This window comes from Sardina pilchardus, chromosome 19, assembly GCF_963854185.1.
Source record: "Sardina pilchardus chromosome 19, fSarPil1.1, whole genome shotgun sequence".
Lineage (NCBI taxonomy): Eukaryota > Metazoa > Chordata > Actinopteri > Clupeiformes > Clupeidae > Sardina > Sardina pilchardus.
In genome coordinates this window covers 17,692,570-17,709,278 of record NC_085012.1, presented here as the reverse complement: position 1 = coordinate 17,709,278, position 16,709 = coordinate 17,692,570, and the positions used below count along the sequence as shown (strand labels likewise).

The following is a 16,709-nucleotide window of genomic DNA, read 5'->3' as shown; positions in this document are numbered from 1 at the left end:
CCCGTGTGCGACCTGCTGTGTCCGGTGTACAGACTCGCTGCAGCATTACGCACCCTACTGGAGGTCTTCACTAGGGGGAGAATAGTAACATCAGATGTGGATGTGGCCATGTGCCATTGTTTACTCTCATGATTGCCCCCAGCTTCGATGTCGATAATGCATCTTGCAGTCACCTTTTTTTGTAGTGATCGCCCCCTACTTTCTTATCAGTATTGCATCTCGCGGACGCGTCATGTTCGCTTGCGACGACGTGCACGACCGACGCACCAAACGACCGCAAAATACGCGAGGCAGTCATGATACGAACACGAACGCGTTGTCTGCAGCAAGTCTAAACCTGGCGAGACACGGCAGGTGAAAATACTGTTTTTGTGACCTCCGGTCAATTTCGAGATTTTGAGCTAGTTTGCTACTTTAGCATGTATTCTACCACCCTACTACAACAACAAAGTCCGATTTGCACATTTAAGTGTTTATTTCACGAACTTTTGTCTACTCGCGCCTGTATATTTCTCCTAATTTTACCAAAAGTTCCCATTCTAAAGTGTCATGTACTACCGTGATCGTGATCCAAATCATATCGTGTTTGATACCGTTTGAAAGCCCTGCTTCTCCTACAAGACGCTATGCTATCCAAATATGGGCATTTCCTTTGTATTAGCAACCAATCGCGAAAGTTCAAAGACGAGTCTAAGCTGAGAACGCATTTCATTGGCTGTGTTTCAAGGCTGCTTTCTCAAAACGAGTTTTCCCCCACACGCCATGCAAAGGATCTCCACTTCTGCAGCACCTACATACACCAAACTTTCCAGTCTTATTCCTAACTATATTAGGAAGATATTTACAGAGGGATTTGTTGATATAGCATTCCTGGCATGATTTACATGACTTTATATGCCTAAAAATAGGGCGAAAATCCACTTTTTAAGCCAATTGGCAGTATTTTCTGATTTACTGGAAAACAAAAGAAGATATTCATAATCCCCTCTGTAAATGTTTTTTTATTTGATATATTAACACAACAAAAAAATAATTTTCAACCTGGCTTTTTCCAATGGTCAGATCCTTCGCATCAAAATATATGCAAATTAGCGCATATTTAATGAGATATAGCCTAATTAGCATATTTAAACATTAAATTAAAGAAAACTTGCAATACATTTTATTCTTCTATTTATGTGAGTATTCAACTGGTAAAGTTTCATGAAGATATCTTTAAGTTTAACATTTTCCCCTATTCACCTGGGGTGTCTCGCCTTATCTCCGATTTGTGCAATATACTGTATGTATTTCTCCTACTCTTGCAGCTCATGTGTACATGAGTGTGTGCATGTGTGAGTTTGCTTGTATAAAGATGTGTGTGTGTCTGTCTGTGTGTGTGAATGTGCATGTGTGCGCATGTGTGTGTGTGTGTGTGTGGAATCCGTGGAAGTGTGTTTATCTGTGCGTGTGAATCTGTTGATGTGTGTGTGCGAACTTAGTTACTTTTTAAACTGAGCCCCCTGCCGGCTCAACATAAAAATGCCAATCGGTTTTGCCAATAGCCTACTCACTATATTGGAATTTAACAGTTACGCCATTTTAACAGTAACGTCAGAACCTATAGAAGACAGATATAGAACACAACCTGCAAAAAGTAATTTCAGGGAGGTATCTAAAAAATACTTTAACCTAGGCTACTGAGATACTGAAATACAGATGAATAGCCTATGTTTGTTCAATAATGTCTAGTCAGTATACCAAATAAGAGAGGCCTATAGATAGAAACTGTGGTAATAAAATATGAAGATTTTGGTAGTTTGGGCTTTTCGTGTATCCTTCTACTGTAGCCATTTAGCCATCTACTATAGGCCTGAATTATATGCCAATGAAATTACACTTGTTAAACTCACCTCAATAAATATTTTGCAATCATTTAATGGGCAATGCTAAAGTTACTGTTACAAACCAGCGGCAGAGTTGGCGGTCCAACGGCGGTAACCACCAGTGGCCCGCTGGAGTTTTGCTCATCAGTTCTCTGGCTGTCCAGCGGCGGCTCAGAAGCGGCTCCAGATAAAGGGCCACCCTTTTGCCGCTTACTACCCACCAGCTTCTAATTGGCCTTATTTATGGCCATAATAATGAAAATGATGCACTAAAATAGCAATAATACATTATAACACTTTCCATTTGCCCTCAATCAGAACAATTTACAATTATTTACAGGACTTACCAAAGTTACCAAATTTACTAAGGTGAAGACAGTGCCTGCTGATGAGAAACCTATAAATGTATTCTGTAATTTAATAATCCAATATAAAAACATTTATCCTCAGCAACTATCACACAGACTCACCACACATAGTAGCCTATTAGGTTCAATACATTTTGTTTATTTATTTATTTTACTTGCTTTTGTTTATTTATTTTACATGCTCATTTACATGCTTTATTTATTGTACATGCTTAAACAATTTATTAAAATTATTTTTAATAATGATATATGTAACACACTCTTCAGATGTAAGGAAAGTAAAGATGCAAAGAAGTTGTGACAGACATTCATGGCTTGTTTCTCCCTTGATATTGGTGCCAGATTAATGAAAATGCAGTTCTACCTTGCTGGGGTGTTACTGGCAGCGTTGTGAGCGAATTTGACAGAGGTGTAGGTCTGATTGGTAAACTCTGTTGAACAGATTAGAAATGAAAAGGCGTATTTAGTGAGATGATTACTGCAATGGCAGGGTTCATACCAAAAAAATTGAGCTGAATTTACTACCTTTTCACTACCATCAACATGTTTTCTACTACAAAAGCAAAAGGTGAAGAGTAATGTAATGCAATACCTTTCCGAAACACAATAACACATTTAAGAACAACGGGGATTTAACAATGGACAAAGCTACTGGCATTTGAACAGGGGTGTGTAGGCTGTCAATAGGCACTGTATTTACCGGCATGGCTGGAGTTGATGAAGCTTGCTGGGTGGTGGTGCTGGCAAAGGTGTAGTGGTCTGACTGGCAAACTCTGTTGAACAGATTGGATATGAAAAGACGTGTTTAGTGAGAGGATTACTGCAATGGTATGACACCTGGCACGCTAACTAGCGCCTAAAGTACAAACACTTCTAAAGGATATTTCCACTTAATTTTCAGACAAACCAAGCAAGGGACCACATGTACAGACTCTATAAATACTAACCATGATGTCAGTTTTTTATTCAAATAACTTGAAAGAGATCGTCAGGTATAAATGCACCATGCTAGTGGTTCATTCATTCACATGCTGTTACATGCTAACTGGCGCCTAGAGTACAAACACTACTAAAGGATATTTCCACTTAATTTTCAGACAAACCAAGCTAGGGACCACATGTACAGACTCTATAAATACTAACCATGATGTCCGTTTTTTATTTAAATTACTTGAAAGAGATCGTCAGGTATAAATGCACCATGCCAGTTCATTAATTCAGATGCTGTTACATGCTAACTAGCGCCTAAAGTAAACACTTCTAAAGGATATTTCCACTTAATTTTCGGGCAAACCAAGCTAGGGACCACATGTACAGACTCTATAAATACATTTTGGAAACAGGTGTTGGCTAGAATTACGCTTTACATACAGTTTTTAAAATGAAAATAGTAGAGATATAGAGAAGAGATGTTTTACTTACCTAGTCCTAAGCCTGCTACTGGTGGTTTGAGTACTGACATTGTAGGCTATTCGCATCTGCTTGGATGAATTTTTTTTGATTTTGTTTCTAAACGTAAAGACATTTAACAACTTCTTTATCAGTCAGACGGTTACACAGTTACCTGCAAGAACAACAAGTCACGTAAGAGATGAAATCGTTTAGCTTACTGCAACATGAGAAATCAAGTAGTGTGAAACTAGCGACAGTAAAGAAAATTCCAATATGGCCGCCATTCGGAACTGAGAAATCACAACTCCATCTTCTTCGTTTGTCTTCTTCTCTCTGGTCTGATCTATCATTCACTGAGCAGCGCCAGCGCCACACACCAGTGGCAGCAGGCTGCAGTGTTTGAACGTGGTTGCATTAGTTCTGCTTTTGACGTTCTCATATAAAATCGTAATAAATACATAATTGTTTTATTTGGTAAGCACAGGGTAGCCACGGGGGTGCCAGTGACACAGCTACATGGGGCCATGGGGCCATTCTAGGCTTCAGTGTAGAGCAGCCACGTTGAGGGACCATTCACTAAATGCACACATAAATACATTTATTATAGCCCCCCATGGATGAAAGTCCACAAAACTTGGCATACTCCCAGAGGGTGTCAGGTTAATCATACACATGAAATTTGGTGCAGTTCATAGCATCTCATCTGAAGATAGGGGCAATTAAAGCAATATTACATTACATTTTCAATTTTTACCATGGGGGTGCAATTCACAAATGACTGGTTATAAGCTAAGTTGATCCGAGCTCTTGAGACCAACATACCATAAAAAATTTGTCATCCTCGGTGCCACGGTTCAGGTAGTTATGTAGGAAAAACTGCAATTTTTGGGCTTCGGGCGGGGCCAGCGCGGGGGGGGAGTGACCCCCGGGGACGAAACGAAATTTTTCCGTAAAAGTCTACTGGGGCTACATGCCCACCAAGTTTCATGTGCCCCGGTGTTACGGTGTCCCGGGAATCGTTGACCAAAAATTCAGAACCGATGACGGAAAAAAAAAAAAAAAAACTTTGACAACAACTATATGACCGCTTCGCTAGCTATGCTAGCGGCGGTCATAATTATATGTCAAGTAATATACTGACTTTACGGTCTTTGAAGTTCATGTTAGTTGAAAAGAATTCTGGGTGATGAGGGATGCGGTTCTTAGTTTCCGGTAACAACCTCTACAGGGTGTCCAGTCAGAATACGGAAACCAGATCGTTGTTCGAAGAGTTTGTTTTATCTTTTTATTTTTATTTTATTTTATTTTATTAATGCTTCACACAAACAACACAGAATAATGATGGACCAGGTTAAGGGACAGTGTGGAATGATAAAGGGATGTAAGATTGTGTAGCCTATCTATGTATGGGTGTGTGTTTGTGCTATGAAGCAACAAAAGACAATTCCTATCAATTAAATGTCCTATGATAATATGCAGCTAGCATAGCTAACATGACACCCTGACCTGTTAAGCTAATAAACAGCCTGAGGCTAATGTGGCTAACAAGTAGGAAAACGAACAAACTAGCATGTACTACTGCATTACTACAAGCTACTAGCATATTAGCAAACTAGAATGCTAAAAAAAATAGCCCTAATGAATTAGCACACGGTAGCAGATAAATTAAGACAGTGAATTAACAACTTACTGTAAAGTGGTGAATCTAACAAGCAAATGTAATGTTAGAGCTACAAATACATCAAGGTATTAGTATCAACTTACCATTAGAAGCACGCACAACTAGCGACTTGAGGAGGCAACTTGGTGGGAATCTGAATAGAAGGGTCCTGAACCGTGCTCCGGCTTTATACCAATAGGTGGCCAACTAAGTGCCTGACTAAATAATATTAGGACCTAGGCTATTCACAAAAATACTATAACAATGCCTGACAAAATGCAGTAACAAGGAAACAGAACAAACAGGAAATACAGCAGAGCTGATAGACCCCAAAAAATCATGTTGAAAGATTACATTATGATGTTAATATGGAAACGTATGTACAAAAGCATACATCTGTGATTCAGTCAGTTGAAGAAATATTCACCGGTACGGAGAAATGATACCACTTGTGATCAATGGTGAGCAGCTGGTCTGTCATTTATTGCTGGACAAGGTAATTTCCCTGGGCTGCTATTATTTGTAATATAAAGTAATGGATGCATATGCCTCCTTTGGAGTGGTCTCTCGTTATCATCCCAGCTGCGATGGATGTTATAGCACAGCTCTGCAGTGGCTTAGCAAGTGAGTAGAACCCCTGTGCAGGAGGTTTGACTAATGTGGAGAAAAAAAATCAGCAGGGACCATAACTCTGTCAAGCCCAAGGCAGCCTGACAGAATGCAATGAGTACTATTTTGAGCTTATTTACATTGAATATTAGTGCCATAAAAGTGGGCTTGGGTGAAAAATAAATAAATACATAAATAAATAAATAAAACATTCAAATCCACTTTCACATGTAGGCTACTGTAGAGAGACCAAGAAGCCACAGCTTATAAAAATGCTGTACGTTTTAAAAGATACAACTGTATTTGCTGCATGATGCTTCACTGCTATGGGAGCAGGAAAATGCATGAGCCACAATGTGCAGTAAATCATTACTAAATTCTCAAATACATATCTGCTAGCTCCATCATTCAACTAACCCTAATACCCTGGGAATCCTCAAGGAGGCAATGACCTACTTGGGAAATGCTCACTAAATCATGGATATTAGACTGTTGTGCTTAAGGTTAATTGATTAATATATTCATAATAAGTTATTTTATAAGGAATTTAACAAACATGGGCTTTGTTTCCCTCTGAAATAGCATTGCTTTGAATATCTCTAATAGTTTGCCTTTTTTATTTCTCTCTTTATAGGAGAAACTTTCTGGATCATAACTTAGCGTGTATCAATTTTGTCTTTTCACTTCAGCTAAGAATAAATCACGGCAGACATTTCTAAAGAATTTCATATCAGAACTGATTCTGTCAACGCGGGATAAATGCACTGCTCAGCAATGCTTTTGAGAGCTGCATACATTTCCTGAAGATGATTTTATGTTTATTTATACTTTCTCTTTCTGTCTCTCCTTTATTTGTCACCTGTATATATTTTTGTATTACACTGTGTCATTGAAATACCCTAAAAGAGGTTATTGTGTTTAATATTCTTTTTCTATAGGAAGCACATCACTGTTGCAGGTGTCATTTTCACGCTTTCGCTTTCAAAAGTTCCCATTTCCCACTGGTGACTTATGATGACAATGAATGAATAACGATGACAGCCTCACCCATCACTCTGTTTTTATTATGCGTTTCACCTCTCCTCTTGTCCTTTATGTGATTCTCTCAAGGAAACAAATCCTCACCTTTTTCAGGCACCAGGACGATCAACCCATCCAGGACACATTTTTCGTTTTCACATTTCTAAGCGCTCAATACGTCATCAGTTTCTATAACATCTTTATTGTCGATGCCTGCCCACTCGTATGTGTAGAATGGTGCAGTATTTCTTCTACCCAGTCTGTCAGTAGTATCAGTCAGAGACAGCACCATTCTAAGGGCACTAAATCAGAGATGAGGTCCATGCATACTGATGGCAGATAAACTCTGACTAAAGTCTGAGGATTTACTTGCCATTTTCAGCCGGACTTGATTTTATCAGAGTTTCTAAAAAGAATCATTATGGGCCACAGAGCTTGTATTCAGATGTACAGTAGGCTACATGTATTTGCATATCTTATAAAAAATATGATAGGCCTATAATTTAAACTTCAATTGTCCGAACTGATAATATTATTACACACGTTCCTTGTACGTATTTCCACATCCACATATAGTGGATATCAGTGTGCCATTAATTATTTTTTTGTGTATTGATTGTGGACTGACTGATCATTTTAGAAAATGAAATGTTTGTGATGAAAAGAATGTTTATGATGAAAATAACTAGATGCACCGCATAGCGGTACACAATATGACCGCCGCTCAGTTCTGCACATTCTCTCCAAAACGAATTACGCTCGTCAACTTTCCTGTATGGCTGGGATTATACTTGCTGTTAGACCAACCGTAAGCATATGCGCCCGTGTGCGACCTGCTGTGTCCGGTGTACAGACTCGCTGCAGCATTACGCACCCTACTGGAGGTCTTCACTAGGGGGAGAATAGTAACATCAGATGTGGATGTGGCCATGTGCCATTGTTTACTCTCATGATTGCCCCCAGCTTCGATGTCGATAATGCATCTTGCAGTCACCTTTTTTTGTAGTGATCGCCCCCTACTTTCTTATCAGTATTGCATCTCGCGGACGCGTCATGTTCGCTTGCGACGACGTGCACGACCGACGCACCAAACGACCGCAAAATACGCGAGGCAGTCATGATACGAACACGAACGCGTTGTCTGCAGCAAGTCTAAACCTGCCTTATCTCCGATTTGTGCAATATACTGTATGTATTTCTCCTACTCTTGCAGCTCATGTGTACATGAGTGTGTGCATGTGTGAGTTTGCTTGTATAAAGATGTGTGTGTGTCTGTCTGTGTGTGTGAATGTGCATGTGTGCGCATGTGTGTGTGTGTGTGTGTGGAATCCGTGGAAGTGTGTTTATCTGTGCGTGTGAATCTGTTGATGTGTGTGTGCGAACTTAGTTACTTTTTAAACTGAGCCCCCTGCCGGCTCAACATAAAAATGCCAATCGGTTTTGCCAATAGCCTACTCACTATATTGGAATTTAACAGTTACGCCATTTTAACAGTAACGTCAGAACGTATAGAAGACAGATATAGAACACAACCTGCAAAAAGTAATTTCAGGGAGGTATCTAAAAAATACTTTAACCTAGGCTACTGAGATACTGAAATACAGATGAATAGCCTATGTTTGTTCAATAATGTCTAGTCAGTATACCAAATAAGAGAGGCCTATAGATAGAAACTGTGGTAATAAAATATGAAGATTTTGGTAGTTTGGGCTTTTCGTGTATCCTTCTACTGTAGCCATTTAGCCATCTACTATAGGCCTGAATTATATGCCAATGAAATTACACTTGTTAAACTCACCTCAATAAATATTTTGCAATCATTTAATGGGCAATGCTAAAGTTACTGTTACAAACCAGCGGCAGAGTTGGCGGTCCAACGGCGGTAACCACCAGTGGCCCGCTGGAGTTTTGCTCATCAGTTCTCTGGCTGTCCAGCGGCGGCTCAGAAGCGGCTCCAGATAAAGGGCCACCCTTTTGCCGCTTACTACCCACCAGCTTCTAATTGGCCTTATTTATGGCCATAATAATGAAAATGATGCACTAAAATAGCAATAATACATTATAACACTTTCCATTTGCCCTCAATCAGAACAATTTACAATTATTTACAGGACTTACCAAAGTTACCAAATTTACTAAGGTGAAGACAGTGCCTGCTGATGAGAAACCTATAAATGTATTCTGTAATTTAATAATCCAATATAAAAACATTTATCCTCAGCAACTATCACACAGACTCACCACACATAGTAGCCTATTAGGTTCAATACATTTTGTTTATTTATTTATTTTACTTGCTTTTGTTTATTTATTTTACATGCTCATTTACATGCTTTATTTATTGTACATGCTTAAACAATTTATTAAAATTATTTTTAATAATGATATATGTAACACACTCTTCAGATGTAAGGAAAGTAAAGATGCAAAGAAGTTGTGACAGACATTCATGGCTTGTTTCTCCCTTGATATTGGTGCCAGATTAATGAAAATGCAGTTCTACCTTGCTGGGGTGTTACTGGCAGCGTTGTGAGCGAATTTGACAGAGGTGTAGGTCTGATTGGTAAACTCTGTTGAACAGATTAGAAATGAAAAGGCGTATTTAGTGAGATGATTACTGCAATGGCAGGGTTCATACAAAAAAAATTGAGCTGAATTTACTACCTTTTCACTACCATCAACATGTTTTCTACTACAAAAGCAAAAGGTGAAGAGTAATGTAATGCAATACCTTTCCGAAACACAATAACACATTTAAGAACAACGGGGATTTAACAATGGACAAAGCTACTGGCATTTGAACAGGGGTGTGTAGGCTGTCAATAGGCACTGTATTTACCGGCATGGCTGGAGTTGATGAAGCTTGCTGGGTGGTGGTGCTGGCAAAGGTGTAGTGGTCTGACTGGCAAACTCTGTTGAACAGATTGGATATGAAAAGACGTGTTTAGTGAGAGGATTACTGCAATGGTATGACACCTGGCACGCTAACTAGCGCCTAAAGTACAAACACTTCTAAAGGATATTTCCACTTAATTTTCAGACAAACCAAGCAAGGGACCACATGTACAGACTCTATAAATACTAACCATGATGTCAGTTTTTTATTCAAATAACTTGAAAGAGATCGTCAGGTATAAATGCACCATGCTAGTGGTTCATTCATTCACATGCTGTTACATGCTAACTGGCGCCTAGAGTACAAACACTACTAAAGGATATTTCCACTTAATTTTCAGACAAACCAAGCTAGGGACCACATGTACAGACTCTATAAATACTAACCATGATGTCCGTTTTTTATTTAAATTACTTGAAAGAGATCGTCAGGTATAAATGCACCATGCCAGTTCATTAATTCAGATGCTGTTACATGCTAACTAGCGCCTAAAGTAAACACTTCTAAAGGATATTTCCACTTAATTTTCGGGCAAACCAAGCTAGGGACCACATGTACAGACTCTATAAATACATTTTGGAAACAGGTGTTGGCTAGAATTACGCTTTACATACAGTTTTTAAAATGAAAATAGTAGAGATATAGAGAAGAGATGTTTTACTTACCTAGTCCTAAGCCTGCTACTGGTGGTTTGAGTACTGACATTGTAGGCTATTCGCATCTGCTTGGATGAATTTTTTTTGATTATGTTTCTAAACGTAAAGACATTTAACAACTTCTTTATCAGTCAGACGGTTACACAGTTACCTGCAAGAACAACAAGTCACGTAAGAGATGAAATCGTTTAGCTTACTGCAACATGAGAAATCAAGTAGTGTGAAACTAGCGACAGTAAAGAAAATTCCAATATGGCCGCCATTCGGAACTGAGAAATCACAACTCCATCTTCTTCGTTTGTCTTCTTCTCTCTGGTCTGATCTATCATTCACTGAGCAGCGCCAGCGCCACACACCAGTGGCAGCAGGCTGCAGTGTTTGAACGTGGTTGCATTAGTTCTGCTTTTGACGTTCTCATATAAAATCGTAATAAATACATAATTGTTTTATTTGGTAAGCACAGGGTAGCCACGGGGGTGCCAGTGACACAGCTACATGGGGCCATGGGGCCATTCTAGGCTTCAGTGTAGAGCAGCCACGTTGAGGGACCATTCACTAAATGCACACATAAATACATTTATTATAGCCCCCCATGGATGAAAGTCCACAAAACTTGGCATACTCCCAGAGGGTGTCAGGTTAATCATACACATGAAATTTGGTGCAGTTCATAGCATCTCATCTGAAGATAGGGGCAATTAAAGCAATATTACATTACATTTTCAATTTTTACCATGGGGGTGCAATTCACAAATGACTGGTTATAAGCTAAGTTGATCCGAGCTCTTGAGACCAACATACCATAAAAAATGTGTCATCCTCGGTGCCACGGTTCAGGTAGTTATGTAGGAAAAACTGCAATTTTTGGGCTTCGGGCGGGGCCAGCGCGGGGGGGGAGTGACCCCCGGGGACGAAACGAAATTTTTCCGTAAAAGTCTACTGGGGCTACATGCCCACCAAGTTTCATGTGCCCCGGTGTTACGGTGTCCCGGGAATCGTTGACCAAAAATTCAGAACCGATGACGGAAAAAAAAAAAAAAAAAAAAAAAACTTTGACAACAACTATATGACCGCTTCGCTAGCTATGCTAGCGGCGGTCATAATAATTCAAGAGGAGAAGAGCTCCATTGTGTAAAAGTTGTTTTGGCTCACATTATTGATTCACATGTTGCATGGCATGCATCAAAGGCATTTTGATGAACATCTAAGAGAGTTAATTAATACTGTGTTCTCTAATACTGCTGTTTTATCCTAATCTCCTCCACAGCTCTCACAAAACTGCCCTCAAAAATATGCTTTCCAGTTCATAGGAAAATGTGTGTGCTTCTTGAAAAGTTTCCAGTTCCCCATATAGAAAAAGTCTCTCGGTGTGAAAGAGCCCCTTGTTGGCATGTGGAAGGGCCTTGATTTGTCACACACTGGCCTGTAGCAGTGAACCATACACCTAAGTCTGTTTTGGTGTGGCTCCCGGTGCATGTGTTTGTCAGAGATGTGAATAGGTTGTGCTGCTGGGGACAGCTCCACTTGTTTTGTTCCTCCTACCTCACTGTCTATTTTTTCCCTCCTTGCTGCAATATATTGATGAGGTGTGTGTGTGTGTGTGTGTGTGTGTGTGTGTGTGTGTGTGTGTGTGTGTGTGTGTGAGTCAGTGTTTCTCTGTGTGTGTGTGTGCGTGTGTGTGTGTGTGTGTGTGTGTGTGTGTGTGTGTACTTGTGTTTATTTGATCTAACATAGCCTTGGAGTTAAAGTGAGAAAGGTGTCATGTCTGAGCCCTTTCCAGGTTTGTTACAGTGTGAATACCTCCTGCAGCAAGAGATGTCATTGTTTTCATATCCAGGGCTTGTGCCATTGTGCTGTTTCCCTTCTACTGAGATATGGTCACACAGGGATAGTGTTGACTGCTGTCGACAGAGAGAGCATTGCGCCAGAAGGCAGCAAGAGTGAGAGGATGCAAAGGTCTCATTTACAGTGTCCTACAGTTACCCTTTTAATGGCTTTTGTAAATATTTAATGCTAGCATTTACTGTGAACATTTCATTTTTGAATATTTCAGATGCATTTCCTCAAGGAAATACCATGCAGTGCAAAAGTAAGAGAGTCAGAGATTCTGATTATGTGTTCTTCCTGAAGAAGAATGAAGACTCAAATTATTTTCAAGATTTGATTTGCAGAGAATTTTAAAAGGTACAGTAGTCTAACACTTAAATAATTCAAAGTCTTTGCCATGGGCCCCTGCATTGGTCCAGGTCTTCGAGCATCTAGACATGTATTGCCCTCTGCATACACAAATTCCTCAATATGAATCTCACTTAAAGCTGAACCCAAAAGTTCAAGGTCCTGGGTCCTTATCACCGACTTTATAAAAAACATGTTTGCAAATTCACCCTCAATTTCCAACCACTATTAGAAGCTATTCATCTGAGTGCATTTTCATGATTAGGCATGCCATTGGTGAAGGACCAAAAAGCAGAGAAATGTACAGAGCACAGCGCAGCTCAGTAGTTGTGTGTGTGTGTGTGTGTGTGTGTGTGTGTGTGTGTGTGTGTGTGTGTGTGTGTGTGTGTGTGTGTGTGTGTGTGCGCGTGTGTGTAACATAAAAAATATGAAAGTATGACATTTTAAACTGTGTATATGTATACTGGTACTCACCAGTGCTCTGCCCTTTTCCGCCCATACCTGGCTGTAAGCCATTCCTAATGACCCTGCATTCAAATACATCACCCAGAGAGCACACTGTGACATCCACCTCTTCTCTCGACAAGTAGTACAATGTTAACATTCAAAATAACACCAATTATTGCACACGGTTCATAATACAGCGGTGAGAAGAAGTCAGAGATCGCTCTCACCGCGTACAATAGCCAGGACCCCAACTCAAAACGGACATCAACTTAAAATGTCCGCCAAACATATTCCCATGAGGCAGTGGTTAATCTGACATCTTGACATCTAAAAAAAGCAGGCTGACACGGCGTTTCTCCTGCTGGTTTAAAATAAAACTGAGACATGTATGCTGGGGATCTGTGGCGGATGATGTGTCCTAAGAATATCAAGTATATCTTTGAAGTATTGCAGAGAGCAAAGCACATTATTAGTGTGCAACCACTGAGACCAACCCCAAGCCAAGTATTTTTTGGAACCCCAGCCATGTCCTTGCCCCTGCCCCCCACCACACACACACACACACGCACACACACGCACACACACACACACACCGACTTCCGTGGTCCCTAACCCACCAGGCCTCCCGGACGTTAAACCCGCACCTAACCTGTTCCGTCTTTCTCCCATTCATCCCAAAGCTTACTAAGATCATCCCCTGAAAATTCTTATGATTATTGCATGGACAATTACAGCAAACTCTCAAAACAGCCTTTTTACATCCAGGACATGTTTATACATGTGAGATGCGAATACTGAAAAGACGAAATCCATATTTTACCGATATCGCTCAGACAGGTCACACACGGTCGTTAGCCTTTTCTTCTGCTGTGGTTTAGGGCTCATTACCATCCCACGGCCTCTGCAGATGGAAACGCTGGATTGATGTGGTGCTTTAACTCACCAGCATTAGATTCAAGCAAAGACCATACCTGACCAAGCATGAAATTGAGCACTTAGGCTGTTGCGCTCACTGGTGACAGTGCTGAAAAAGTACAGTAAAAATTCATGCGACTGCCTCCTGGATTCAAAGTGTCTTGTTCTTGTGGACTCTGAGAGGGGAATGCAATTTTCACCAGACCCACAGACAGACATTGCCATCTTGCCACATTTCCCATGAGTGACCATAGAAGCCAGAGATTCTGGGAACTTATTTTGTTCTCTCTCTCTCTCTCTCTCTCTCTCTCTCTCTCTCTCTCTCTCTCCTCTCTCTATCCCTCTCTCTCTCTCTCTCTCACTCACTCACTCACTCTGTCCCCTGTGTGACTGCACACTTGACTGCATCTCAGAAGAGGCCTGCTCCCCTTTCTGAATAATGAGGAGACCACACTATCTAAAGAGATGGGGGGAAGCAAAGTGTGTGTGTGTGGGGGGGTATAATCTGACCGCATACCATTCATGCCCATATCGTTTCACCAATATAAGACATCAGACTGCTGCCAGTTCCTTCACATGAAGTTCCCCTGGTTCCATCCCTCACCCTCCTCCTTTCCTGAGCAGAAAGGGACCAAGAATAGAAAGTATAGAGAGAAACGTGTTAAAGAATTGAAGAGAGTTGGAGCAGCAGAGAGAGTGGGGATTCAGTGGGGAAAGGCAGTGAAAAATGAACCTTGGTCTGGGTGAGTCCCTTCTGGCTACACTAAACACAATAAGCTGTCACTCACTCCTGCAGTAAGGGCATTTCATGCAAGATTCTGTCTGAATCAACATGACTTTCATAGCCACACAGGCATCGCCATCAGTCTGGCTGCTCTCCATGGTGCTGAACCTATAGGCGCAGAGCATAGAGGAGAACTAGTACTGATGCATCCCGTTTTTGAATTCCTGCATATGTGAAGCACTATACTTGAAATGTTACTTGTGCAACTCACACGTTATGGGCTTCAGTGAACTGAACCTATTGCTCTTCACAGTGCAGGGCAATGGCATGGAGGTTTGTGAAGGGTTTTTTTTGCATTGGTGTGTGCATGTGTGTTACTGTAGACCGAAAGAGCACAGAACGATCTGTCCACAGTTTTAAATACACAGAATGAGTGTGTTTGAAATACAGAGGCAATCTAAAACACCTATTCTGCATTTTTAGAATTCACTGAAGTGTGATTCTGTACAGGGCAAGATCTTAGTGTGGTTTTGTAAAGGGCAAGGTCTTGGTTCAGGCAATTAAGTCCATTACTTAAGTATAAACTGTGTAATAAACATTACATCATTACCAGAAATAGGTAATGGTATCACCATATAAATATATATGCTGTTAAGATGTACAGTGTAAGCCTCTTATTATTTAGTATTATATTATTATTGTTTCTATTTATGTAAATGGCAGTGTCTAATAACCCATGCTGCTCTCCAGGTATGGAAATACAGTATGTGTACAAGTGAGCAATAGCGCTAATACAGTCATGGTCATTTGCATTCATTTTTTTGCCGCTCATTATTCAAGCATAATAGACTATTATCCAAAGACAACTTTCTCCTTTGTAGTAATTGATTCACCCACCTGAGGGCACTACATTCTAATCTAATATCACACTATCACAGAGTCGGATGTGGTTTAATTTAGAACAGTAGGAAGTCACACACTGCGTTAATCAAATTACGGCTCAGCCTATAAAGTTGGTGTTGATGGCGTGTTTCTTCTGGTGAGCACGGGCAACATTTTACCTGAGGCTGTACAATCTGTGTTCGTGTTAAAACTGAATGATGGCATGGTAAGCAACACTGTTTCTGAAGTGATTTAACCCTTATGTTGTCCTTGGGGTCAATTTGACCCCAAGCAGTGTTTTAACATCATAAAATATATGGTTCACTTTTTTTGTTTTGCTTCAAGTTTCATGACTTTTCCTCATTTGAAGGGTACAACAGAGTAAACATGAAATTTGCACAAAAATATGTTTCCAATGTCCTGTAAAAAAAATTGTTACGTTGGTGGTATTGGGGTCAATTTGACCCCATTTTTATGAAACATGATGAAAATGAATATTTGACAAATTATGGATATTATTATTGTAATAGTATGAGAACATGTAGTTATTATCATTATTGCATATACAAGTACATATTACATATACGTTATTTTGGCAGGTCTGAAAAAGTCCAAAAAGTCAGCCTTTGGGCTGTTGACACTGGATTGGCCATATTGCCAGTCAGGGTTCCAGGGTTCATAAAGGGGTGTGGGGGGGTGGGATTGTTTTGTAGGGCTTTTGATGGTGGTTATTACACTCTTGTTAAGTACCTACCACAAAAAAAATTGGGTAAAAAAAATAATTTTAATCATTTTTTGAGAGTTTTTTTAGCTGGGGTCAAATTGACCCCAAGGACAACGAACGTCGGTAAGATTTGAGGACAACATGAGGGTTAAAGCTGAATCTTGAGATGGTAAGTAACTGTTTGTGAAGAGATTTAAAACTGAATCCTGACACGGTAAATAATACTTTTTGTGATGTGATTGAAAACTGAATTATGAAATATTAAGTAATACAGTTTGTGATGTGATTTAACACTGAATCATGAAGTACTACTGTTTGTTATGTGATTTAAAACTGAATCATGAAATGGTAAGTAATACTGTTTACTAATGTGACA

The 16,709-nt window shown here is 40.0% G+C and overlaps 2 long non-coding RNA genes across 3 annotated transcripts; both read right to left on the bottom strand.

Annotated features, from left to right (window-relative positions):
- Window positions 1-1,636: 1,636 nt before the first annotated feature.
- Window positions 1,637-4,660, bottom strand: LOC134066484 (uncharacterized). 2 transcript variants are annotated; one of them, XR_009936450.1, is made up of 4 exons: window positions 3,798-4,660; window positions 3,656-3,711; window positions 2,934-3,006; window positions 1,637-2,664 (listed from the first exon to the last, which is right to left on the bottom strand). It is a non-coding gene; the product is annotated as an uncharacterized LOC134066484 (long non-coding RNA). The 2 variants fall into 2 exon arrangements; XR_009936451.1 differs by lacking the exon at window positions 3,798-4,660 and having other exon boundaries at window positions 3,656-3,736.
- Window positions 4,661-7,638: 2,978 nt separating this feature from the next.
- Window positions 7,639-11,499, bottom strand: LOC134066431 (uncharacterized). The gene is made up of 3 exons (XR_009936427.1): window positions 10,476-11,499; window positions 9,754-9,826; window positions 7,639-9,484 (listed from the first exon to the last, which is right to left on the bottom strand). It is a non-coding gene; the product is annotated as an uncharacterized LOC134066431 (long non-coding RNA).
- Window positions 11,500-16,709: the final 5,210 nt, after the last annotated feature.